This window comes from Miniopterus natalensis, chromosome 18 (assembly GCF_054644295.1).
Source record: "Miniopterus natalensis isolate mMinNat1 chromosome 18, mMinNat1.hap1, whole genome shotgun sequence".
In the NCBI taxonomy this organism is placed as follows: Eukaryota; Metazoa; Chordata; class Mammalia; order Chiroptera; family Miniopteridae; genus Miniopterus; species Miniopterus natalensis.
Genome location: NC_142098.1, coordinates 29,521,699 through 29,547,721, shown reverse-complemented (window position 1 = coordinate 29,547,721; position 26,023 = coordinate 29,521,699). Strand labels below are relative to the sequence as shown.

At 49.6% G+C, this 26,023-nt stretch overlaps 1 protein-coding gene across 1 annotated transcript in view; it reads right to left on the bottom strand.

The window, feature by feature from the left end:
• Window positions 1-25,341, bottom strand: part of CDH11 (cadherin 11) — a 118,505-nt gene extending 93,164 nt beyond the window's left edge. The window contains exon 1 of the mRNA XM_087827567.1: window positions 25,196-25,341. The gene's annotated coding sequence lies outside the window, so the exon portion shown is untranslated. The remainder of the gene's footprint in view (window positions 1-25,195) is intronic.
• Window positions 25,342-26,023: the final 682 nt, after the last annotated feature.

The window sequence follows — 26,023 nt, the reverse complement described above, 5'->3', positions numbered from 1 at the left end:
CCGGCATTTTATAAAACGGCAGTGCTCAGAATAGAGTCACCCCTCCGTTCGTCCTCGCCAGGCTGTCATGTCCCATTGTCTCAGTAAAAGGCACGTGTTAAACGATGTGCTTTTATACATTAGAATGCACATGTTTATAATTTACACATATGGAATATAGTTGATATTGGGTAACACTGCGTATATATGCTTCTCTATATTCGGTGTTTTAGTATTTCTCTGAAATATTTAAATTGATCTGTGAAACCACATCTTCTGAAAACTGGTGTAAAAATGTCATGGTATTCCAGGGATGAGCCATTCGGTGTAACGGTGATGACAGACTGGTAGGGAGTGTCTGCTATTGGCTGCCATGCAACCGAGCCTGTCCGAGTGGGAATCGCCCTGGCTGGCTATCAGAGTAGAATGTTATTGTCAGTGTCAAGACCCAGAACACCCCAAAGGGAGCCTGAGTTTTTTGTATTCTGCAAACCATAAAGACATCAGATCACTCAAAAAAAAATCACTCTGAATAGATTCTGAAATGAATCTCATCGATTTCCAATGTCTATATCGTCTACTGATTTGCTCTGAAATCAATTTGTGTTGAAAACGTAGATGTGACCCGTCGTGCAAACACAGAATGAATTCAAGGAAATATCACACAAAGTCTACGAAGGATGCCCGAGGAGGGAAAAGAGAGAGAAGGTGCCAGCAACCCCCTCCAGTCCATGCCCTATGCCGACTGCTTCTTCAGCACTGCTGCTCCCATTTCAGTTGGAGTTTGCCTAATAGTCTCTCCCTTCCTGCCTGGATGAAGTCCCATCCAGAGGCCATGGGCAGGAGATCTCTAAGCCCTGGAGTAAATCACAGAGCTGCTTGTCCCCTCACATCCTTCTCAAGAGAGTCCAGCTTCCTGAGCTATGCCAGGTTAAATTCCTCTTAGGGTCACCCTGACATCTGGCCAGGTGCAGGGCTCCGCCGAGCTCCGTCCGCCCGGGTGCCAACAAGAAAGCTCACACTTTAACACATAACGGCTGTGTGGAAAGAAAGCGGCAGGGACCCAGGCCTTGCTGGGCTGCCCATACGACTGGGTAGACAAATGAGCACCTCCTCACAAGAGGGGGCCAGCTGGGCAGAAACAGGTGCCAATGTCTGAGCGCAGATGGGGCGCACACAGACCACACCCCGGGGCAGTCACAGAAGCCACGCTGGATGGCTGACATTCCACTTTCTCCCAAAGTCCACACCGGAGTAGGGGCTCTGCTCGCTCCTGCCTCAACCCAAATGGGAAATATAAAGTCAGGATTCAACATACTTCCAGAAAAAAGGGGCCCTCTGGAAGGAAAGGATAATTTCCAATAAACTTCCAGCATCGTCCTCTTATATCCACTCATGTAGTCATTCATTCACTAATTCATTCATGAATTCATTCAAAGCTTAACACCCAATTAAAGTCAGAATGCGTAGTGGATAGTAGAGTGCGTTTGGAATAAGGAAGGTCTGAGTTTAAGTCCAGAGTCAACCCACATTTGCGTGGAAATGTGGGACAGGCCACTTAACCTCTGGCGGGCTGTTAGCTGAGAGCCATCCCAGGAAAATGGGAACCTTGTGTCATTCACTTCCCATTCAAACCACATTGGCACCCAAATCACAGCTGAGCCAGGCTTCTCTTTATACAAACATTCTGACAAATCAATGTCAGAGGGACGATAGAATTGGTCTATCAACATTCTGCAACCCCTTATAAAGGGTGTAAACATTGGGCGGTGATGGTGGCCAACATCACAGAAGGAGAGATCACCAGCATCGGTGCCTCCAGGAGGAATCACACACCACACCTAGGAAGTAGTCTTAGCAATGACTAAAATAAACAAATACAAACAGCAAATCTGACTAAGACTCACATTCAAGATCCCATGGGAAACCCTATAGCAGTGGTTCTCGATCGGAAACGATTTTAGCCCCTGCTCCCTGAGCGAGAGGTTCCTCCCCTGTAAAATGAGAGTAGTTGCTACACCTTCCTTATCGAGATGCTTGAGAGTATCAGCCAAACAACATTGATAGCTTGATTCTGAAATAGCTCCTTTTGTAAAATTTAGCTATTGATGAATTGTTCCATGTGTGTCCACCGAGTGCTAAGCATGTGCCAAAACCGAGGCTGAGGGTGCAGAGAGGTGCAGTCTCCATCCTTCCAACTTTGCAGGAAGACCTTAGGTTCTGCGATCCACTCAGTTCCGTTTCCTTACTAAAACTCATCCCTCTTAGGCACTACATTCACTCCCAATTCAAAATGAAGGAACTAAAAGGTCAGAAAACGGGAATGCATATCCATGGTTACGCGCCTTACAACACCCTTCAGGCATCTGCTGATTACCAACTCTCCACTCATTGCCTCACTTAATGCTCAGAGTCGCGACGTGAAAGGAAGGTCCTATCATTACACTCTTTTTCAGATATGAAAAGTAAGGCTCCCAGATAATCTGCAGTTGTCTCAAAAGCTGCTACATAGCTGGTAATTGTCAAAACCAAGATTCAAGGGAGCTAGCTTTAACTTAGGAGCCTGTCATCTAATTTAAAAGCCGATGGGTCTTGTCATGCTATTTTGATGCTGCTTTTAAGAGACCAGACCATTACCTTCCTGGTAGGACCATTACCTGTTTTTAAGGCATGACTTGCCTGTGACATTGATTCTAAAATCTCTTCTAGATCTTTAAGTCTGTGAGGGGTTTTTTCCTAAAAAGAATTGGGGTCTGAAGAAAAAAAAACAACCTGTCTCACCCTTTACAGAAATTGCTCAGGTGACCAACTCGAATAAATGGAGGCACGCAGCTAGTGCTGGGAGACTGAAAACCTGTACTTTAGACCAGTGGTTCTCAAAACTTTATAAGTCATCAGAATCACTTAGATGGCTTCTTAAAACCACCCCAAGTGGGTCAGATTCAGAAAGTCACAGGGCGGGCCCCCCAACATGCATTTCTAACATCCCTAGGTAATATTGATGCATTTCTAACATCCATAGGTAATACCGATGCTGCTGATCCAGGGAGTGCATTTTGAAAGTCAAGTCTAGATGCATCTCTGGTGGCTCTGGGATGTTCGAACGTTCATTTGCCCTCTGGGAGCATTCATGTGTCTCTGTAGAGAAAGCTGTTATGAAGTAAAGAGTAGGATAGCAGGGGTGAAAGCTTCCTGAAAATGGCAAAGAGCTAATATAGCACTTTTCAAACTTTAGAGAATCTCAAATGACCTGGAGGCTTGTTGCAAATGTAGCTCCTCAGAGCCCACCCCCTGCCACACAGGGCCTGGGTTAGGGCCTTGAAAACTTCCATTGACACAAGGTCCCCAGGCAACCTGGAAGCAGAGGACGTGCAGGCCATCTCTTATAAAACTCTTGTAAAACAAAGACAAGTTCCCAGAGCCAAAGAACTTATATGCATATATGCAGAACCCATGGACACACACTAGTGTGGTGAAGGCCTAGGGTTGGGGAGGAGCGGAGGAGAGGGGGGTCAATAGGGGAAAAAGAGGGAGACATCTGTAATACCTTCAACATTAAACAAAAATTAAAAATTTCAAAAAGAAATAATTCTCACCACCCTTAGCTGGTAAGGCCGGGGTTTGGTCTAGAGATAGGGCACCCCACAAAATGGTACACTCTTAGATTCCACCACAGAGAGTAAGAGAGGGAACATGCATTAGAACTTTTTTTTTTTCCCCATGGAAACATCTAAGTCAAATATTTGACTTTAGGACCTTCAGAGTGAATGTTAAATGAGAAAAAAAATATATCATTTGAGATGAAAGAAAACTCTAGACCCAGAGCACTCTGGAATCTTCCCACTTACAGCAGGCTTCCCAGTTAGGTGTGAATTGGAAATGTCCCAGAAGACGGGTGCCTGGTAATCAGAACTATTACATTTTGTACCTGACTCAGGATCTCTTCCTCCAACAAGAACACCAGCACGGCCTGAGCAGTTTCAGTGTCTTAATCACCTTCCCTTTCTCTCAGAATCCAGGGAACTTAGTCTAATGCTTCATGCCTTGGCTTACGAATTATGAAGTGTCTGCTACCATAGGGGCTATGCGAGCGGCTTTGTAGAAGAAACGTTTGCTGCAGTTCCGAGGGTTGTGTAATTGAGTTAACAAGTTGCGGGAAACACATTTACATCCTGGACTGAAACCCAGGGCTTGACCGCGAGAAGGTGTCAAGCAGCAAGGCCTGGCTTGTTAACGCCAATCGCTCACCACATGCCGCTGTCCTGGGCAAATTCCGAAGTCCGTGCTCTTAACGCTTTGATTTCCATCCACACAGACGATGGGAGTTAAAACCCTACTGTTGGGTAAATGTCAAGAGGCGGATGGATATCAGTTACCCGCATTAGGTGGACTGTGAGCAGCCTGCTCCCTGTGATGTCCTTACTTGCTATGACTGAGAAAGTGAAATGGTACTGAATTTTGTCAGTCCTATTTAATTGGGTCCTCCCGGGAAAGGACTCTCCTTGGACTAGAATCTAAGAATCGACTAAAAAGTGTGCCCCATGTAGTCAGCCTTTGGTATGACCCAGGTGCCTCTCTATGAGGACTCCTCACCGTGACCTTTATGAAACACCTTCTCCTGACTTTTAATAGTAATTAATCCTCATGACAGAGCATTTGGAAAATGCAGGGGTTTAAAATAAATAGAGTTGACTGAATAAATAAACCAATGATTGGATAATGAATGGATGGATAATCTTATCACTCTCTGATAACTATCATTCGTTACCCTGTTGATTTATTTCTAATTATTTTGATCTTTTATTTTTCAAAGTAGAGGTTGTGGTGTACACAATTTTAATCATGTTATCTGCTGATAAAAACTATACCCCAAGTATTTTTTTCCATATTATTAGAAATATCTTCGTCCCTGGCCGGTGTGGCACCGTCCGTTGGGCGTCTCGTGCCACGCCCTGAAAGGTTGCCAATTCGATCCCCAGTAGGGGGCGTGCAGGAGGCCACCGATCGATGCTTCCCTCTCACGTGGATGTTTCTCTCTCCCTCTCCTTTCCTCTTTCTCTAAAAATATTTTCCTAAATCTAATGGATCATTCCTCAAATTTAAGTTGTACGAATGACCTATTACTAAAGAGTTCCTCTAATCTAAGGGGTAGTCATTTACCATGTTTTCGCTTTTGACGCCAACAAATATAAACGTGATGAGCGCTTTTTCACAGCTTTATCGAGGTACCATTTACATACTCCAAGAAATCACCCGGAAGAATGTTCGTTCTGTCCTTACTCAACCTGTGTTGGGGCGTGTTTCCCTCGCATAGATACCCAGAAGTAAAACAGTTGAGATATAGGGTCTGTATATGTTTAGGTTTCAGAAAAATGTTGCCAAATGCCCTCCGGTATTGATTTGTACCCCCATCAGCAAAGTATTAGAGTGCTCGTCTCACTCCACCCGGGTCAGCATGAGGATTACTTAAGGTTCTGTTGCTTTTGATAAAAAAGTCAAGATGTCATCGCAGAGTCCAAAACTGGAAATTGCGCTCTGGAATTTGGCTTTCACTTCCGATGTCCTCTGACCGCCTTGGCCCTTTCACACGTCGTTACGGCAGCCTATGACTTGTACGGACCTCCCTATAGAACTCCTTGGTCATCGCTGATGATGCAAGTGGCACTTACGAGCAAGCGGCACGCACGCAGCCCGAATGACAGCCTTCCCTAGACCAAGACACCTGGACTCCACCTCTGGGTTCCCAGTCACGAGCTATGTTACCCTAGGTATGCAGTTAGCCTCTCTGGGTATCATTTTCCTCAATGCTAAAAAAATAAAAATAGTTGAAATAGGAGATGACCAGATGAAGGGTGCAGAGACTTAGTCAGACGGCTACTGCATCTCCAGGCCAGTGGGGGTTTCATCTGCAAGAAGGTATATTACACTTGTGTAGTAGACACCTAGAATCAAATTTCTTCACACAGTCATAGTTCGCTGTCAAGGAAGGATCATACTGAACAATCGAATGACACTCCGAATATACAAAAGCGATGTCTAAATGCTCTTCTGCCCTCTAGTTCTGAAAGCCCTTCTAAAAACTTCTTAAAACGAACAAAGAATGACAAACAGAATTCTGCATGAGTTACTCCCATGACTTACTCCATTCTCCTGAGGCACGCTGTGATTTTTTTTCTTTTTTAAGAAACGAAAGATTTGTAACTGTTAGTTATCAGCACGTCATGTAACTTTTGATTCAAGGAACAAATAGCATTTCGGTTTTATGTATTCATTATGCCACTAAATTGCAAAGGAAAGAAGCCAATTCTAATGAATCGTAACCATAGTTTCTTCTGCGTATTACATATTAGACGTGGGTAGTGCTTTAAATTATGGTACACAAAACAGCATATAATTAATTCTGAATAAAAGATAATGTATTCTTACTAAATACAAGTTATTTTAGACTCTCGTAACGAAGAGCTGAGCATACACTGCACTGCACTGTGAAAATGTTCAGCATATGCCGTTAGAGCCAACATTTTGCATTTATTATTATATTTATTTTCAATAATAATAATATATTATTTTAAATGAACACACAAAAGAACCTTAATCACTAACATTCAGAATGTGGAAAATACATGAAGATTACGGGAACCTTTTTGGCTCCGCGTACGTTGTCGCTAAATCGCTTTCTGATGACATGATGAGGCTGCAGTTTGCAAGAGAGAGAGAGAAAAAATGGAAGAGACCGTTGCTTTTACATCGCAGAACATATGCACAGTGCATTTTAAAATTTAGATGTGGAGATCAACACTTTTACTCTGAAAACCGGCGTGTTCTAAGTTTTCGTAGAACAGCAAAGCTTTAGCTGCAGACCTTCAGTTCTGCCTGGTTCAGCCCTGGGTTGACACCTGCCTCTCCGACATCCTGCTTCTGCTTTTAATAGAAGGGATCCTGAAGGCGCGACACTCCCACGGTGACCGCGTGGCGACATCTCACTGAGCGGGAGCTCCACGCCTCCTCCTGGCGCTGAATACCGTGGCCCCATCGTCACCGGCACCACCAAGACCACCGCCGACGTAACAGTGGGTCTTGGCCCAAGCACTTTCCGCCTTGTTCTTTCCGGCCCTACCACGACGGTGCCGTAATGTCCCTCCAAACCAGCCACGCGGTCAGGACAAACCATCCCTCATCTTTTCATTCCTTAGAGCTCCCAGCTGGAAGACGGCCGGGCGAAGGCCCTTTTTATTTGCAGTAGATGGGCCGTCCTTCCCCCTCCCAGCGCTTCCCAGATGCCACCACTAAAACCGGTTTTCTGAGTTCACACATGCTTTCTATTCCTGCTTCATTTAAATTCGGACAGAGCAAAATGTGGACAGTGGAAACAAATCGCAATGAGCAAGCGCCTCGAATTAACAGCAAAACGTGAAGTTCATTTTTAAATTCGAGGCTCGGCTTCTTCTGTCTCAGACAAATCACTCGTCAGAAACAGCCCGCGCTAGAAGGAACCACGGTTTCCATGGCCCTCCAAATGGCCAGGTTAGAACTTACTCTCCGTGTTTCCTTCTCGGGCATGAATCAAGTTTCAAAAGAAAATAAAATAACGGGTCACACCACGCCTTCATGATTGCTGTGGGCATTTCAGAATGATTCTCTCCTCCGGCGAGTGCGTGTAGAAAGTCGAAATCATACTGAGTAGATAACTCAACGGCCTCCTTTGTGCCTCTTAACGTTTCATTGTGACCGTATGTCCGCGTGGATACGGCTTCTTAGTTAACTCTTCCAGGGGCGAGTAGAACCCCCCATAAAATATGCCATCACTCATTTAAGTCTGTTAGACACTTCAGTATTCTTTCTCCTGTTTTACTTCCTATGGTGACTATTTTGTGCACCAAATTTTTTTAGCGTCTCAAGTTATTTCTTTAATATTAATTCCAAAAGATATTTTGGAATGCAAATTTCAAAATATCAGCAGAAATAACACCAGTGCTTGAAAACGTCAGTGGTTTATTTTTCACCTAAGCACTCATCCTTTGTGCTTTCTGTGAAATGTTCTGATCCTATCTCAGTAAATGGAGCAGCATCACCGACGTCCCTCAAACGCCCCATATCCCTTCTCACCATCACTGTTCTAATGAAAGGGAGATATTTATTTCTGTGTACCTCTTCTCCCTCTTGACTAGGCCTTTCTTCAAGGCCTAGTTGACTGCAGATCATTAAATACCCTATCCTCAGTTCCCTGCTTAAGCTCAGGCACATAGTAGGTGCTCAGTAAACAGTCACTGAAATGATTAATGCCTCTTAAACATTTTTCTTTCAATGCCCCAGAGCTCCAAATGCATCTCTTGCTCACGTTGCAAAGATTTTCTCTCTGTTTTCCTCCCTTTAGACCCTGACACATTTCACAGAGAATTTAGGGCAGGAGGCCTCTCCTAAATCAATTCTGTCTTCTGTTGCTATTCCTAAAATGGATTTGCAAAGGACAAATCTATTCTTTCAGATGTCATTTTAACTGTTTAGTTTGCAAGGATGAAGAGAAAGATCAGATAAGGTCACCTCGGCAGAGAAGTCTTCCTGGGTCACCTTAGTGAGAATGACCCATGTCACCTCTCTGTTACATAACTCCGTTTATTTCCTTTATGGCAATGACCCCAATCTGAGATTGTCCTCTCATGGGTGGTCTGCCTTCGCCAACAGAATCCTCAATGGATGGCAGGGTCTGTCCCGTTCACTTACATATCTCCACTTTGCAGCATTATGGTTAATTTAGTAGCCCTTCAGAATGGGACAGGTTCTTAGAAGCCACTAAGTTTAGCCCCATTATTTTAAAAGTCTGTAAATAGATGCCCCAAGAGAGGTAATTATTTGCCTAAGACTTAACTAATAATGATAGAATTTGGATGAGAGTTCAGAATTCCTGACTCCCAGGCCAGTGCCCCTTCCCTGTTGCCCAGTGACACCTGGAGCAGAGACATAAGGAACCCGGGGAGATGCAGATGCTTTGAGCCAAAGTAATATTGGAACCTCTTTTTTTTTTGGCTATTTTTGGCACTACCTAAGTACAATACCATCTTTATACAGGCATTTGTACATTAATATCAATGGGGCAGCTACATCTACCTTCTGATTACTGGTAGGGACACATGGCCGCAGCCAGGTGACCAAGCCCAGACCAGGGGCCAGGTGTCCACTCTCCTAGTCCACAGATGTGTCTCCTGAGTCTTCTTGCAACTCAGCTCGAATCACAGGCTCCTTTATGCTATTCATGTGCAGACCCACCCACCCTGATTCTACAGTGGACACTGTGGTTTCCAATCCTGAGGCTTTTCCGTAGGGGAAAATAAATAATAAAAACGACGTCACTTATGAAACGACGTGATGGGCTCTGTAAAAGACTGGCTGCAGGGGAGTCCGAACCCTTTCAGTCTGAACCCCCATAGCACTTGAGCTTTCAATCTCTGCCCCACACTTGGATTAGACTTTCCTACTGTCGTGAGAACTAAAGGAGACAACAAGCTCCAGGCACCTGCCGAGATCAGCAAGGAAGGACACGTAGCTTTAGCGTGGCCGTGAAGGTGAAACGGGGCACCGGGAGGCCTGAGGATTTGCATTGCTCTGCGCCCCAGTGGCTTAACATGACCCCCAGACGTGAGGAGAAACCTAAGATGACTCTGGAAACTCAGATGCATTAGTGCCCTGCATCCTGTGAGAACTGTTGAGTGTTTGGGGGAAATGTGTTCAGAAGTTAACCTATGAAATATGAAGTCAAAGATAACTGATGGGTTTAAAATCAGCATCTACAGGGTCAATATTCTGAGCGACTAAGGTCTTCTTGGTTCTTCCCCAAACCACATTGATGTCCAGGCCCACCTCTGCAGACCCAGCATCAACATGCTATACATATGTATGTGTGTGTATATATGTATTTATACTCACTCAACAATATCTTTTTATTGATTTGGGGGTGGGGAGAAACATCAATATGAGAGAAATATTGATTGGCTGCCTCCCATACACACCCCAACTGGGGATTGAACCTGGAACCTAGGCACGTTCCCTGACTGGGAATCGAACCCACAACCTTTTTGGTGTAATGGGCAACGCTCCAACCAACTGAGCCACCCGGTTGGGGCAAGACACATTATTTTTTATTTAAGGTAAAGCATGCATTTCATAGAGAATGAGCTATACAAAAAGGTTTTCTTTTTTTTTTTAACTTTGGTTTGGTTTTTGTAAGGGGCCCACCAGGGCACAAGGGAATGAGGCAGAGGCTGGGACAGATACAGCAGGACACTAGGGACTAGTCTTAGCCGGGGTGAGCTGCTGCCAGGAATGGCCCCCAGGAGTCCCCCGGGGGGGGGGGTTGACTGGCTCCAGCATCCTAGATGTCCTCTACCTACACATCCCCACAACACAAGGTCACCTCGAGGGGTCACAGTCACACCTCAGTAACTATCCAGCCCGGCGCCTCTGCGCCAGACGTGATTATTTCCAACAAACTCATTTCCTGTTCAATTCGATATGAAAATTAAAGTTGTGTTAGCACAGTTTCCCCCATCCGAGAGCATGTGAATGGCATGCTCAGTGCTCCCCTCCTGCAAACCCAGTTGAGCCTTGAAAAGAGGCACAACAATGCGGGGAGAGGTACCGTTTCCCAAACAGCACCGTTTCGCATCCCTCAGCCCTGCCGGGGAAGGCAAGCTCAGTGGGCCAAGGCGTACGATCAACCCAACTTTCTCAGCAGAAAGCCCATCTTCAGAAAAAAATGCTAATCGAATCCGTTTCCCATGCAAATGTGAAAATAAGGGAAACAATACTAGAGATAGTATCAATATTTTCAACATTTAGCAAAGACCTGCAATCCTTGAAGGGCGATGCTATTTCCATGAATTTAATCAATTCGCATTCTTACCCGCAGAGCTTTTCTTACTTGCTTTGTTTTTACAACCCTTGATTTAAATGAGCCAGGAGACAGGTTAGGGAGGCTCTCTGCCAGAACTAAGGACGAGGTTTTGAGTTCCCAAGAGCCTCCCATCAATTTTGTTTCCATTTTCCAAATAAAAGTCTGAACCCCAGGAGATGTGTTAAGAGGGGAATACTACATGCATTCTCTGGGTCACGCAGGGGGATCAGAACTTCTTTTTGGACTTTTTAGACAGAGCTCAGCTGTTCCTCCTGATCCCTCCTGAGGGGAGGCGATCTTCCATTCTAACCCTCCTTCTGCAAGAGAGGAAACTGGAATCCAGACAAGGGAGGCAAGTTCCCGCTTGTCCCCCAGTGAGTCAACAAGGAAGGGATGGGTGAAAGGATGGATCAGGCGGTCTACAGAGGAAAATGCTCGGAGGATATTAGAGCAGATAAAGAAACACAAAGCACAGAGACCTGGCGGCCTCTGTGTCTTCGAACAAGACTTGGCCAAGCTGGTGTTTGCAACTGCATTTGTTGAGAAGTCCTAGCTTAGAGCAACAGAGTTGATGGTCTTCATGTCCTGTCAAAATCCAGGGGAGATGAATCTCTGATCTCCCAGAAGCCTGAGTCCTTACTAACTTGCATCGTGCATCGGAGTAGCTGCAATGAGACTCTCTCCTCCCACCTTTTATATACACTGTACAAGGTCACGGCCCTGTCCCAAGTGGAGAGCACCCACTGATGGACAAAGACTGAGTCTGCATGTCTTCTCTCAATATGCTGTAAACCCAGGGTGCAAAATAAACATTCCGATGTGATGCTCTCGGTGAAATCTTCAATTTATCTATGCCAGGGCTGGACAGGAATCAAAATTTCAAGAAGGAACGTGGATCTTGGAAGAACTTCTTTTCTGCCTAATACATCTTTTTTTTAAGTTGTGTTCTTTTTTAACTTTTTATTGACTTTTAGAGAGAGAGAGAGGGAAGGAGAGGAAGAGAGAAACAGAAACATGGATGTGAGAGTGAAACACTGATCTGCTGCCTCCTGCACGCCCACTACTGGGGATCGAGCCCACCACCCGGGCATGGGCCCTGACTGGGAATCGAACCGGCAACCTTTTGATGCCCCAGATGACGCCCAACCAACTGAGCCACACCAGCCAGATCCTAACACATCTTTTTAAGTTTTCCAGTCATATGTGCACATTAGAGAAAACCTAGGTGGGGAGAAAGCCAAAATCTTGGAGGCATTAGAAGAGTCACAGGAAAAGCTTTCTGGATCTCTCAGGTCCTGAGTTCAAATCCTTTGCAACTGTATACCCATGTGGTCTCAGGGCTCCTGTTTATGAGCACGGAGATCGTCTCTGGAAAGCTCAGTCCTGGGCACTCAGTAAACACTTCACAACATACCCATTTCCATTTCCTCTTCAACAGCCACAGCAAGTCTCATGAACCTACCCCCTCGAAGCTTCGTAAATCCGTCTCCCCATACACAGCAGTAAACAGGGACTCTGTTCATATCCCCGCCGGTCCCCTTAACTGTACAACACTAGGAAAGTTCACTACCCTGAATCTTGGTTTCTGCGTTTCATAAAAGGGGGATAATTACACAGCTTCTCCCTCACTGAGGTGGTAGTGGGGATGAATTGAGATAATTTATGGAAAGTGCTGAGCTCAGTGTGTGCACATAGTAAATTCTCAGTATACAAAAGCTGTTATAATGATGACACCACCGTTGTCCCAGCTTCATCATCTCCCCTGCCATCCTCACCCCCACCCCACCAGTTCCCGTTTCAAGTCTCTGCTCCTTTCGATCAGTTCTCCATGCTGCTCCGGAAATCATTTAATTAAGTATTGAACACATCACTCCCCTGCTCCAGATTCTGCAAAGGCTGCCTGGGACCCAGGAGATGAAGTCCAACGCCCTGCATTTGGCACTCAGCAGACTCCACAGTGTGTCCCAAACATATCACCTACAGTCCCATTTTGCCCACTGTCACACGCAGGGACATTCTGCTTGGGAAAACCAAACCTGTGCATTCACGTACCGGGGATCCTGTCTGCACTTTCCTCTAGAAGGCTGGGACGGGACGGTCAGAGAGCACCCAGCCAAGTGATTTGCGGAAGCAGATTTGAAAGCCAGGCCATTTTAGAGCTGGAAAGGACCCAGAAGGCCACTTTACAGATGAGGAAACCGAGGTTAATTGGTTTGCCCAAGGCCACATGGCTATTTATCAACAACGCCAGGGCTGCCCTGGGCTGGGCTGCCCAGAGGGAGGGAACCACAGGGCAGCCTATTAAGGAAAATTTGTCAGCACTTGGCCACAGACTTGCTGACAGGTGATCTTTCTCCATCCCTGAGAAAGGAGGCGGAAGTTATTCACCTCCTGAGAAAAGAACAGAAGGCGGGCCTCTGGCTCGCAAGGCAGGGCACGGCGGGGATGGGGTTGATGGGGACCAGGCGGCTGACACGATTCCCCGGGACCCATCCCTCACTTCAAAGATGGGTCTTCTCAGGCGGCATGAGTCTCCCAAGGAACGCTCCCAATTGCACCGCCGAGATTTGCTGAAGTCGAAGATTCTCTGCGATGTTTGCAGGAGGAACGGTGATGATTAAGACACAAGAATCACCAAGGCATCACTTTGAAGGCGGGTGTGCCCAGCTCTACGTGCTAAATTGCAACTTTTTTACTCTAAGATAATAATACTAATAGTGACAGTTCATTTATACAGTGCTTCTTAGGTTCCAAGAATACTAATAAAAAGGAAAACTGTGTTACACTACAGCTGTGTCTGCATATAAAGCATACGGTGGAGTGAGGCAGCTCGAGTGAGCCCCCTGACTATTAGGCTAGTTTAGGGCCAAGTGGTGTGACCTGGAACTGTGAGCGTAACTGAACCCTGGTTTTCAATTTGGGCTTGGAATTTAAACACAGTTTTGCTGCTATTGTTGATGAAATAGTTTATAAAACTTGTTAAATATTTAAAACCTTTAAATACACACGCTTTAATAAGTAGACAACAGAAAGTAGGTAGCTACCGATACAGCTGCTCGGCCGCCTCACCTATGTGTGATTCGTCATCCTGGGTGTGCGACCTGGATTTGTGTCCACCGGGACCCACGGGAGAGTATCGTGCAGATGTAAAAACTCCCGGCTCCGAGAGCTTGTGCCGCTGGGTGACGACTGAGTCAAGTCTGGGCTAGCGGCTCCGTCAAAAGCAAAGCCACTCTATGGCTCAACTGCGCGGCCCGTTAGACAGACTACTTGCCGAGTCTCAGAAATTCTGAAACCTAAGCTTCCCCGGAAGGCGCCCCTCGCTGGCAGGGGGGTGCTGATTCCTTTCAAAGGCGGCCAGTAAAGCTGTCCTGGAGTGGAATGGGACCCACCGCCGAGGAAGCTGTCGCCTGCCTGTCCTTGCGGCCCTGACTCGCCCAGCTGTAAGCACGGCCAACTTCTACCTGATCGTGCCATCCTCGGGCCAGCCCAGAGGCCACGCTGCCAGGGGATGGGAGCTGTCCCCTCAGGACGTGGGGATGTGACCGGGGTCCGTCTGCTTGTCCTCATGGGGGCATCTTTCACCAATGCCTGGGGAGGTCTTACGTATGCCAACCTGGCTTTTCCAAGATGTCTGGCTCAGAACACTCCTTTCTATCTAGCTACCCTTGGGTCGGGATCCAATGTGGACTCATGTCCCTGAATCTGGCCTTAGCTTCCTCTGGATAATCCTTTGTGGAGTTCTGCATTCACTCCACAGCCAGTACCCTTTCCCGCACAGCCTGCCCTGTCCCTTCCAAGAAGCTGCTCGCCCATCGCGCACCCATCCTGTGTGCCCGCCGCGTACGTCAGACACCGAATCCGCTCCATCACACACTGGAGAGGGGGCGCTGAGTCAGCGTTCCAGCTGCCAGAAGAGCAGAGGAGGGCTCTCTAGCCCTTCAGGCCTGTGGAGCAGGAGGGGAGCTCTGTTTCCATACAGAACCCTACTGAGGGTTACCCTCCAAACACGGGAAGGGGGCTCCCACGCTGTGCAGCCAAACAGGCAAGCAAACGAAACGGCGAAGCAGCGCTACAAGGAATGAGTGACAGACAGAGTGTTGTATTCCAGGGTGTGGAGGAGTCACTGGACAGGGAGTGTCCGGTGAGGTTTAAGCAGGCTCTGCTCCACTCTATGCTGCTGTTTTTGTTCTGGCTGTTGTGTTGTTTTTTGTTTTTACCAAGCAAGGTTGGTGACTGAGCACACTGCGGACAGGAGGAATGATGTAGGGTGTTCTGGAAAACAGACTGAAGGTTTACGTTTAATAACGTTTCCGGAGACGGGGTCAGTGGACTGAACCCAACTGTATGAACTATACCAGAGATAATAACAACAGCCACCCCATTCCGTGCACTTTTAAGCATTTTTATATATCAGTGTCGTTTAATGTCATAGCCACCCCATTAGGCAGACCCAGGGCTATGGGGAAACTGAGAAACAGATGAAGTGGGGGGGACGGCTGGGGAGTGGCAGGGCCGAGCTGCGGAGCAGGGAGCCTGACCAGAGAGCCCCTGAAGGTGCCCGGTTGTGTCTTACCTGCACAGGGACAGGTGGGGAAATACGACTGAAGGGCAGCATGGAAGGGAAAACAAATAAACAAATAAACTGCGGAGCAGGAGTCCTCTGGGTGATGTGGCTGGCAATAAAAGCTAATGTAATGTCGCCTCGGGCTGCAATAAAAGTGTGTAGAAGGGAGTCGATGGTCTGGAGTGCAGCTGACTACATTTCTGTCTCCAGCCCTTCCGAGGGGGGCTGGAGCAAAAACAAATGGGGTGTTCGCTCTGGAGCTGTGAGAAGCAGGGAGGAGGCTTCCTGGAGGACAGCTTCAACCCTGAGTCACGGTGATGGGGAGGAAGGATGACCTCTATTCGGCACAACCTGAGAGGCTTGTATCAAAGAATCCGACCTTTGGGGAGGCAGAGTTTGGCTCAATCTAAGGAAGCACTTCTAACAGTGGGAGTTCCCAGTGCCTGGGTGTCCGTGAGGCTGCAGCCACCACCAGCACGTGGCAGCCACACTGGAGCACCTGGGGGGACAGTGCACTGGCCTAGGGGCCTCGGGGGTCCGCAGTCACCATGCAGGAGCGCAATTCTCTTATTCCTTCCCCAAAGCATCTTTGACAACTGAACTGGACATGACTTGTCCTTCCTGTGGCTCCGTTTGTTTACTCTCCCTTTGCCACACTTACTGTCTGCAGCCTTGAGTTTTTGTAGACAGACCTACTATGTTCTGCACCCTAGATATGGTCTGCTTTCTGAGGGAAGGCCCTGGGATTTGACCATTTCGCGTGCCCAGCACAGAGCTTTTCATTAAAACGGGTGACAAAGAAATGGGCCTGAAATTGAGTTCAGCCCAAACCCAGCCAGAGGGTCCCTTGAAGGCCTGGGGGCGGCAAGGTGAGGACACAGTTCTTACACTGTTACCAGTGGAAACTCAGAGCAGGTGACTGTTAAGTAGGATGGAGCTAAAGACCAGGGTTAAGTGGTACATTCTGCAAAATATTATCAAATGACACTGGATTTGCTGACCACGATTTCCAAAGAATAGAGATTCAGGCAGAACCCCACAGTTAGGTCTCACAATTTAACTGCTCAGTGGCATATAGGGTATTCCTTCCACACACACACACCCCTGAGATAATGATATGTGTAAATAAAAATCAGTCCACAGGTATATCCACTCTGAAAGAAACAAAAACACACACCTTTTGCTTGTACCTAGTGGTAGGAGATTGAGTTAAGAGCCAGGACTGCCCAGTTCTTATTCCATCCATCCCTAAGTTGCTGTGTGATCGACACGTCGTGGTCCCTGTAGGTCCCCAGAGGCTCATGTCTCAGTGAAGGTGGGCTGGACTAGCTCATCATTCAGTTAACGACTTCAGGCCTCTGATTCCTAGGGATTCCACTTGGTCAAGTGGACTGTCCAGCCCTCCTCATGGAAAGCGGTCCCTCCAAGTGCTGCACAGTGGTTATCGCCTGCAGTGAGGAATCTGGCCCGAGGAGCCAGCAGCTAGAGGGGACAAGGACAGAATGGAATGGAAGCAAATGGGAGACAGGAGGGCCGCAAGAAGTCTGGAAACTGCAGCTCCTCAAGATTGGCTGACACACTCAGTGGCGAGCATCCTGACACCGTGGCTAGGCTGGCTGGGTGCCGGATGCCTGACTTTAAATACGTTTTTCTGTGGACCCCTGGGAATGTCAGGTGGTTTTTTTCTCCCTTCTGTAAGACGCTAACAACATTCTCACCAGCTCCCAGGATCGTGGTGACTGAGTCCCACACGACAGGGAGTGTTCTCAGCACAGGGCCTAAAACTAGTGCCCCGTAAATGCTGGGTTTGAACTGTTACCTGATACCAATTTTCAAGTGTTTGTAGAGCTGCAAGAGTGAGGGGGAGCAGAGACAGAGGGCATCTATTGGGAGAAGTTACAAAAGGGGGGTACGTTAGCCCCTCGTCCGATGGGGAATTGTAACGACCAGAGTTAATGCGTCACCTCCAGTGCCCTGGGTTCCCCGAGAGGTCCTGAGCGGGCTCTCGTCAAGGACATTTAAGAAGCTGTAGAATGAATGCCAGACAGAAACCTGCTGAGAGGAGAGCTGAACCAGAAGATCAACAAAGCTCCTTTTAAGGATAAGATCTGAGATCTCGTAGGGGCACGAGGTCCAGCACTCAGCTCAGCTCTCTGTAGGGCCGCTTGCTCTTCTCTCAAAAGCTAGGGAAGCCTGGGCTTGGGACACGCGTCACACTTAGTACGGAAACGGACGGGATGCCCGACCGTGCGTCTCCGTGGTTGAGCGTTGACCCCTGAACCGAGAGGTCGCCGGTTCCATTCCTGGTCAGGGAACGCGCATGGGTTTCGGGCTTGATCCCCAGGAGGGGCCGTGCAGGAGGCAGCCGACGGACATCTCTCCCGTCGATGTTCCCATCTCTCTATCCCTTCCTCTCTAAAACGTCAATAAAGACATATTAAAAATTAACGGGCGGGCTGCCCCGGCCGGTGGCTCCGTTGGTTGGAGCGCTGTCCCACACGCCAAAAGGTCGCGGGTTTGGTGAGGGCACGCGCCTAGATTGTGGGTTCCATCCCAGGTTGGTGCGCACACGGGAGGCAACCGATTCGTTTCTCTCACTTTGATGTTTCTCTCTCTCCCCCGCTCCTTCTCTTTCCCTTCGTCTCTCTCTAAGATCAATAAACACAGCCTTGGGTGTGGGTAAAATCAAACGGGTGGGCACGTGGAGTCACAGGCTTGGACACCCCACTCTCCTCCCTCCAGCCTCGGGAGGTGAGACAAGCGTCAGTGTCCCTATTTGTAAAACGGAGACGGCAGCGCCCTCCTCGCTGGGTGACCGCACAGGATAAATGAGGCGTCAGGTGCAGCACCCGGCCCAGAGCAGCACCTCAGAAAGTTGGCTCCCTCCCCTCGCCTTTCCCAGACAAACGCAGGCAGGCATTTCCCGCCATTGCCAAGCGCACTCAGGCGGCACGAGAGGGCTGCCGACGGGACAGGACGACCTGGAAGGCCCAGCCGGACAGCGGTACTGGGTGGGAAAACAGCTGGGAAACCACTCAGGGCCGCGGGGGGCGGCTGGGCTTTTGCGGGGGCCTGAGGAAGACCACGGTCAAGGCCAGCGCTTCTCCAGCAGAAGTCTCCTCGTGAGTCAAAACTGCCACTGCCCAACCCCCTTAAAATCCCAAACTACATTTACCTGAAAACAAACAGGGAGCGTCCTGAAACGGTGCTGATTTACCGGGAGGCTCATTATCGTTGAAGCTAGTCTGGGACAGTAAGGCGGCCCTTTCCAGGGAAAGCAAACCCTGTGATGGGCATCTCAACATCGCCCGCCCAGCGGACCTTCCCGGTTAAGATTCTGCTTCTAGGGGACGCGTCACAGAAACTCACGTGTAAGACGGAACAGGGAGGAAACGCGAAGGTAGGAGCCGGGCCCTTTTCAAAGGCCGTAATTATCTCTGAAATCTCGCCTGCCTCTTGAATATTTCAAATGGAAGAGGGGTGCATCCCTTAAACCTATGAAATGATTCATAAACGATTCATTGGGAGAGGCCTTGATCGGAAGCGAATGTTCGGTGCAGGATTTCGGCCAAGCTGCTGGACGAAAGAACTGCTACGGCTACCTTCAGTCTCTAAAACGCAGCCGCAGGCCTATTTCTAAGAGGACCGAAGGCTGAGCATTCACTGGTTGCTGACCACGAGCCAGCCACTGCGCCCCATTCCCTCCCCATGTCGTCACAACAGTGCCGGGACATCGGTGTTATCACCGGCTGGGCTGTTTGCAGGTGAGGCACCAAGTCTCAGAACTTACGCGGCTTCATCTCGGTCAGACCCTCTGGAAGCGGTGGAGCTGGAATTGAGAATCAAAATGCCAGGCAGGGCTGGAACCAGGTGAGGCACAAAATATAAGGAAATGCCAAAAAAAAACACCTCAGTCATCAAGATAAGTAGCATTTTAACGCTACATAAAAAAAAAAATCAAGATGAATGGAAGAAAAATCCAAGACGGGTAAAAATAACAAAGTTTTAAATAAAGATGGGCTCTAACTCCACACCGGAACGTCTCGGTCTCACTCCCCTCGCCCCGGTCCTGGCTCTGCCGCCGGGCAGTGCCGCCTCCAGGTCTGAGGCCTGGCCCCAGCCTCGGGAGGGTGGAAAGAGGCCTGAGCCTCGGTCTGTGACCATGGGAATCACACTGGCAGAGATCCACGGGGGCGGGGGGGTGCTCAGCACCTAGACCAGACACGTCCGTGCCTGCCCTCGCCCACGCTGGTTCTTACTAAGAATAAGGGAGCATCGGCGGCAGGGACGCTACTCGGTTCTCAGTGGGCTCCGGCTGATGGAGCCTCACGAAGGCTGAAGGGGATCTCCATGCGTCTTACACTAAAATCAGGGAGGCCCTCCCCCCGCGCCTGCTGCTGGGTTAGGTGATCCTCACATCTGGCAAGACTCCGAGCCCAAAGCCATTTTCTTCAAGGCACGTGGAGACGTAACTGTAACTCGTGAAGGGTTTCTGGCAAATAAAGGGAGCTCATGAGGGGGTGAGGGAAGGCTTTTCTTCACCTGCCACTGCCAGGAAAATCGGAGGGAAGGGCAGTGATTATTCACAGTATCCTTGGAGGAGCACCCAGCACCAGAGGAAACAGTGTAGGTCCCTGGCCACTGCTGACCGTGGCCTGTAAAGCAGTTTGTGCCAACCTTCTGGATTCAGCACCTCATTTGGTCTAAACAAGGGGGGGGGGGTGGGGAAGAGAGACAGACAGGCCAGTATTCGACCTGCCGCTGGAAACAGCATCCTTAGTCTCTCTCTCCCCCTCCCTCCTTTCCTCTCCTCATACCCCTTTGTCACGTAATGTCCTGACGTGCCAGGTGCTCTGCCTGAGCAGAGGCCTGGACCACAAAGACGGTGAGAACGATGCTTTATCTCGGCAAGAATTCCGAACTCTGCAACCGTCTGCGCCTCATTAAACCCAAATAACTATGGAAAATTTTAATGTGAACTAAACCGTCCGGCGGTTAAGTGAGCACGGGTTTAGGAAACACTGTCTTACTTTCCACCGAGTTACGGACTATTTCCTCCCTTCATCCACCTGCACCGGTTCCTTCCTTACCAACCGCCAGGCCTTCCCGCCCTCCACCCGGGCTCCCAAACAGCACACTGCTGATTCACGGGAGGCAACTGTCCTCGGTTAAAAAAAAAAAAGATGCAATAAGAATCCACTTAAGACAGTACTTATTTTTTAAACAGAGCTTTCCTCTTAATTATAATGTAGCGTGTTTTTTTTTTTCATGCTTCTTCTGAACTTCCATAATGACACTATCAAACTGTAACAGATACAAATTTGTGCAGCCTGAAATGTGCAATTTAATCATCAGCGGTAATTTCCATATCACTGAGGGGGGGGGAAATCAAACCATTCAACTCCGGTGCGTGAGGACCAACCTTGCATTAAGTGTTATTCTCTGCTCAAGTTAGGCCCTGTGTCTTCCAGTGTCAAGATGGTTTAAAGGTAACAGAGAAACATTTACTGTTACATTGGAACTCCATGCCCCCAAGGGTTTACCAAAGATCAAACGCTTATTCTTTTTTTGCAAATTAGAAATGTCTTGCAGATGTCTTCAAAACCTCTTTAAAAGGATAGGCCGTGGTATCACAGCAATCTCACTAATATTCTCTCTTCTCTCTCCAGTCCCTTCCCCCTCGGAGTCTGAAACGATGCTCTCTCTAGCAGGAAAAAATAAAATAAAAAATAAAATAATAAAATAAAATAAAAAAGAGCCAGAAAAACTCCTCCCAGATCACTGCCTCAGTGAGCGCTGACCTTGTTTATCACACAGCCCAGCCCCACACCCATCTTCCGCTCAATCTCAAGTTATAAGGTTTTCCAACTTTCTAGTTAAACTCCAAGGTAGGGAGAGGCTGAAGGTAACGAGATCCACCGACTAGAAAGATGTTCATCCCGACAAACTGCTGGAGCAGTAGCCTGAACCACAGCTAGATTGAATTCCGCCTCCCCAGAGAGGGCCCGACAAGGCTGCGGGTAACAAAGCCCCTTTTCAGGGCGCCCTCCAAAGCAGATGGGCCCCATGCAGAAAGCTGGAGAAGGGCGCCATTGCCCTCTAGTGGCCAGAAGCGCAATCTTCCGCGAAGGCGCGCCTTTCCAGAGATGCACAAGGCCCTCCGTGTCAGGGTAAAATTATAGCAGAAAGATGTCTAATTACCCTCCTCGAGTGTTTTCTTTGGTCCCTCCTGCCCATGGAGGCGGCTGTGGATGGCTATCGCAGGAATCCTGGAGGCAAAGGCTGAGTCTCTCTCCTACTGGTGTACCAGAATGTATCCAACTTTCTCCAGCCTTTTTTTTTTTTTTTCTTTTTAACAGACCTGTTGATGTCCTTCTTTGTCAATTCAGCCATGCCTTTATAGAGACCAAAGAGCTGTACCTATTTCAGGGGCAGTAATTTTCCATTGGGAAAGGCTGACAACTCGCAGTGCTTAGTAAATCTAGAAATGGCGGTTCTTGACAAATTAGGTAACTATTTGTGAAATAACTGGTTTCATAAGGGAGAAAAAAACATCTCAGACCCATTTCAACCTCTTAAAGGTTGGTGCATTTACACACTGCTCAGATTTTCTAGGGGAAAAACCTAGGAATTCAATCATTTTGCAAACTCAACAGAAAAAAAAAAGGTTTGCTTCCTACTTTCAAACTCTATAAGCCACTGTTCTATCATCATTATTTAATGATTAGGTATGCCTATATCAAAGTAAAAAAAAAAATCATTATTGAAAATAAACTTAAATGATTATGCTGCTTGAACATCGGCCTACTTCTATGTACTGAAAATCAAGGAACACCGAAGTCAGATTGCCGATCCGTTTAGATGGTTCTGAAAATAGATTTGAGTATCACAGATCAAAGTTTACGAGAACTGTCCAACTTCATAAGTAACCAACAGTCACAGGCAAGGTTTGGAGACACCATGCTCATGGGATAGCAGCTCTGGCCCTGTAAATCCAGCCTCGAGGTCAAAGTCACGGCGTTGCCCATAGGAGGGTCCCCAACCCAGAGTCTTTACAAAGCGGCCATGTAATTCCATTCAAAGTGGAAGAAAAACCATGAATTATGAAGACAAGTGCAGTAAAGCAGCATGAAATTGATCTGTATGCCCCCCAAATCACGGCACAGCTCTCCAGCCCTGCCCCTTCTCCTCGCAGGAATAAACCGCTGAAACATACCCAGCCACAGCCACCACTGCAAAGAGAAAACCTGAGTTCTGGGTCATACAAAAAAAAAAAATTAGAGCCATAACTTTTTTTTTTTTTAATTCTCAAATTAACACAAGATTGCATCTTAATTGAAAACAGAATTTAGGTTTCTAGTAATTTTACTGTCTGGCGTTCTGATAAGGATGCTGAACATAATGGAAATTCTGAAGTGCTATCAAGATGGTCCACTGCTTCCATTAGAACCGTTTTAAAAGCCTATTTTTCTAGTAAGCAATAAGCCCGGTTTGAGTCAATCTACATGTCCGGGCCTCAACAGATTATTTAATCTCACTCCTTTCAATGCATCTCCTCCTTTCCCTTCCCTCAAGGGTGGGATGGGGACAATTCCCCCCTCTCCAAACAATGTAACAAAATAGCCAGTTTATACAGACTCTAAAATAATGATACAAATAATTGTTATTAATAAAGCACAGCTGCCAGGTATGTTTGATGCATTACTTTACAACGTTTCCAAAGCAAGATGTACAGATAATTCTCACTCCAGCAAAGTTCCCTGGCCTCTCAGATGCCTCTCCCTGGCCTAGGCTGGAAAACTCCTCACATTCCTTTGTACTAGGCAGGATTTCAGAGGTTTGAATTCCAGGGCCCACTGGCCAACTCTGAAACTTTGCATCAGATTTCACCGTTAATAAACTTCAGTGGCGAGGAGCTTCAGGGTCCCTCCGGTATTGGCCACAACTCTGTCCCTTTGTTTGGCAACTTTTATTCCTTTGTTCTACCGAGGCAAGACCCAGACCCCCTGCTGCTGGGGTTGGACAGTGCCGACTTCTGGGTTCTGGTGTCTGCGAGGCTCCGCATTTGCAGGAAAAATAATGCCAGGATTAAAGGAATGAAGGTCAGCCTCTTTTCGTCTTTCCCATCGTCTTAGGCTCTAGGGCTCAAAACCCAGCTTGGCCTACATGCTGATGAGATGCTGGTGGGTCCTCGCTCCTAAGAAAACTCCACCTCCATCCCGGGAGAATCGAGACACCTCCCACCACAGCCGCTGCCCCCCGCAAAACCATCGATGTCCGAGACAAGCCTAAGTGATAAAGAAATTGATCCATCCTCTTGCCAGATTAATTATCGTGGCTTCCCTGTGATTAAACTGGAAACTTACTCCCTGCCTCATCTGAAACCAATAGGAATGATCAGAAAAGAAACACAAAATATTTCAGAGCCACCCGAACAAGATTTCTGGCAGCCTGGAGGCAGATCTATACTCGCCGGCGGGCAGCAGGGTTTGGGGAACGACCCTCCGCCCCCACCCCCACCCCTTAGGGACGACCCGTCATCGAGCAGGGATGGCATTATTAAATAATTAAAAGATGCCGTTTCCTAACAGCAGTGCGATGGCCCGTTCAATTCCTGCTGCATTATCAGCAAAAGCAACAGGGCTTTTTCCAGCATCTAGAAAACCTTTCACCCGGGAAAGGGAGGCGTTCGGCATCCCCCACGCGCCCGGGCCAAAGCAGGGCCTTGGCCAGAAAGGGAGAGATGGAAGGGCGACCCAGGGGCCTCCCCGACCCCACTTTCTCTGGGGACTCTTCACGGCGCGGCCCCGCCGGGCGGAGGGGGAAAGGGGTGCTCTCCTCGCCGCCCTCCCCCTCCTGCCCGCGGCTCAGCGCTTCCCACCCGCGGCTCGGTCCAGGGCAGAGCCGGGGAGGGAGGGAGGGCGGCCGTGCGGGCTGGAGAGGCTCGGCGCGCTCCGGGGGGAGGCGCAGGCTTCGGGGAAAGCTTGGTTCACAAAGTTAACGTTGACCCTGGCAGGATTCGCCAACCCCAGGCCAGTGCCCGAGTCTGAGCCGCTCGCGGATCTCTCCTCGGACGGGCGGTAGCTGATGAACGGCCCCCCCGGAGCTCCCCGAGAGACTCGGGCTGGAGCGCGCGCCGCAGTCAGCAGCCGGGAGCCGCAGTCAGCGGACCCGAGCCCAAGCTATTAAAGTGCGGGGGAACGGCGAGGCGAGCCGGATTCCTTCCGTTTTCTGGGGCCTCCCGGGCAGTCTAGGGTGGAGGGCTGAGCCTCCCGGAGCGCTCCGCGGGCATCGGAGGAAAGGGGTAGGAGCCCTGCAGAGCGCAGTCACGTCGCCGCCTGGGGAAACGGGCGCAGCGAGGGCGAGCGGGAGGGCACTGCCCGGGGGCGACTTTCCCCAGAGACCTGACCGAGGGCAGTTGGCGTGTCCAGGGCGCAGCTCCGCAGCCTCCCGCTCCAGCCGGGGGCAAACCCTCCCTCCCGCGGCCTCGGCGCAGACCTCAGACGAGGCAGGCGCGGGGGAGAGGTTGGAGCGCACATCTGGCGCCGGTGCCCCCTGCGCCGCCCGCGCCCACAGCTGGCTCCCTTCTCCCTTTTTTTTAAATTTTTAAACAAATCTCCTCTTATCTCCCCCACCCCCATCTCCTTTGCATTGGAGAGACCTTCTCTAGTCAGCCCCCCGTCCCCGAAATTCTCATCCAGAGACCTCCCTCCCCAAGAAGCCCCATCCAGGCGCGGGCAAGGCTCGGGCGGCGCGCCTACCTGGAGCCCTGGAGGGTGGGCGCGAGCTCCCGCCGTCCGTCCCCGGCGCCGGGCGAGCGCGGCGGAGTCAGCCCCGGCCCCAGCCCGCGTCCCATTCACAAGTCGGCGGAGGCTGCGAGCGGCCCCCGCGGCATCGCCGAGCGCCTCTCCCCTCGGCTGGCGGCGGCCGCGGAATGAGCCGCCGAGCGCGCTAGTGGCAGGAATGAGAAACCGGGGGGAGGTGGCGGGCGGGCGGGCGGGGTGGGGTGTTGGGGGGGGCGGAGGAAGAGGGAGGCCGCTGCCGGGAGGGGAGGGAAGGGCGGGAGGCGGAGAGAAGCGGGGGCGAGCGGGGCCTGGCGGAGGCTGCGGGGCCGGCCCGTCCGCGCCCCTCCCCCCAGGGGCCCCAGCGGTGCCAACCCCTGGATGCGCGCGCCCCTCCCGCCCCGGGTCGCGGCGCTCGGTCTCACTTGGGGCTCAGACGGACTCTGGAGCGACTGAAGTTGGGCTCCAGGGACGCACAGCCAATCAGGGCGGGCGGCGGAGGGACGCTGGGGAGGAGGTGGGATCCCCTTTGCCGTCTTCGCCCAAATCCGCTCCAGCTGGCCTGGCTGGGCCCGTGCCCGGGAGGCCTGGATGGTGGTTGGGGGGGAGCCTCAGCCCAGTGGGGGAGGCAGCCGGGCATTGTGCCTCCTCACAATGCCACCCCACCTTCGGTGAACCCCCCCAAGTCGCCGGCTTCGGCACCGCCCCCGCCCCCCGACCCTTGCAAATTGTGCTTGGGGCGCGGGCTGCGAAAGCGGGGGAGGGAGATTTCGGACTTGGGAAGAACCACGTCTCTGCTCCCTCCCG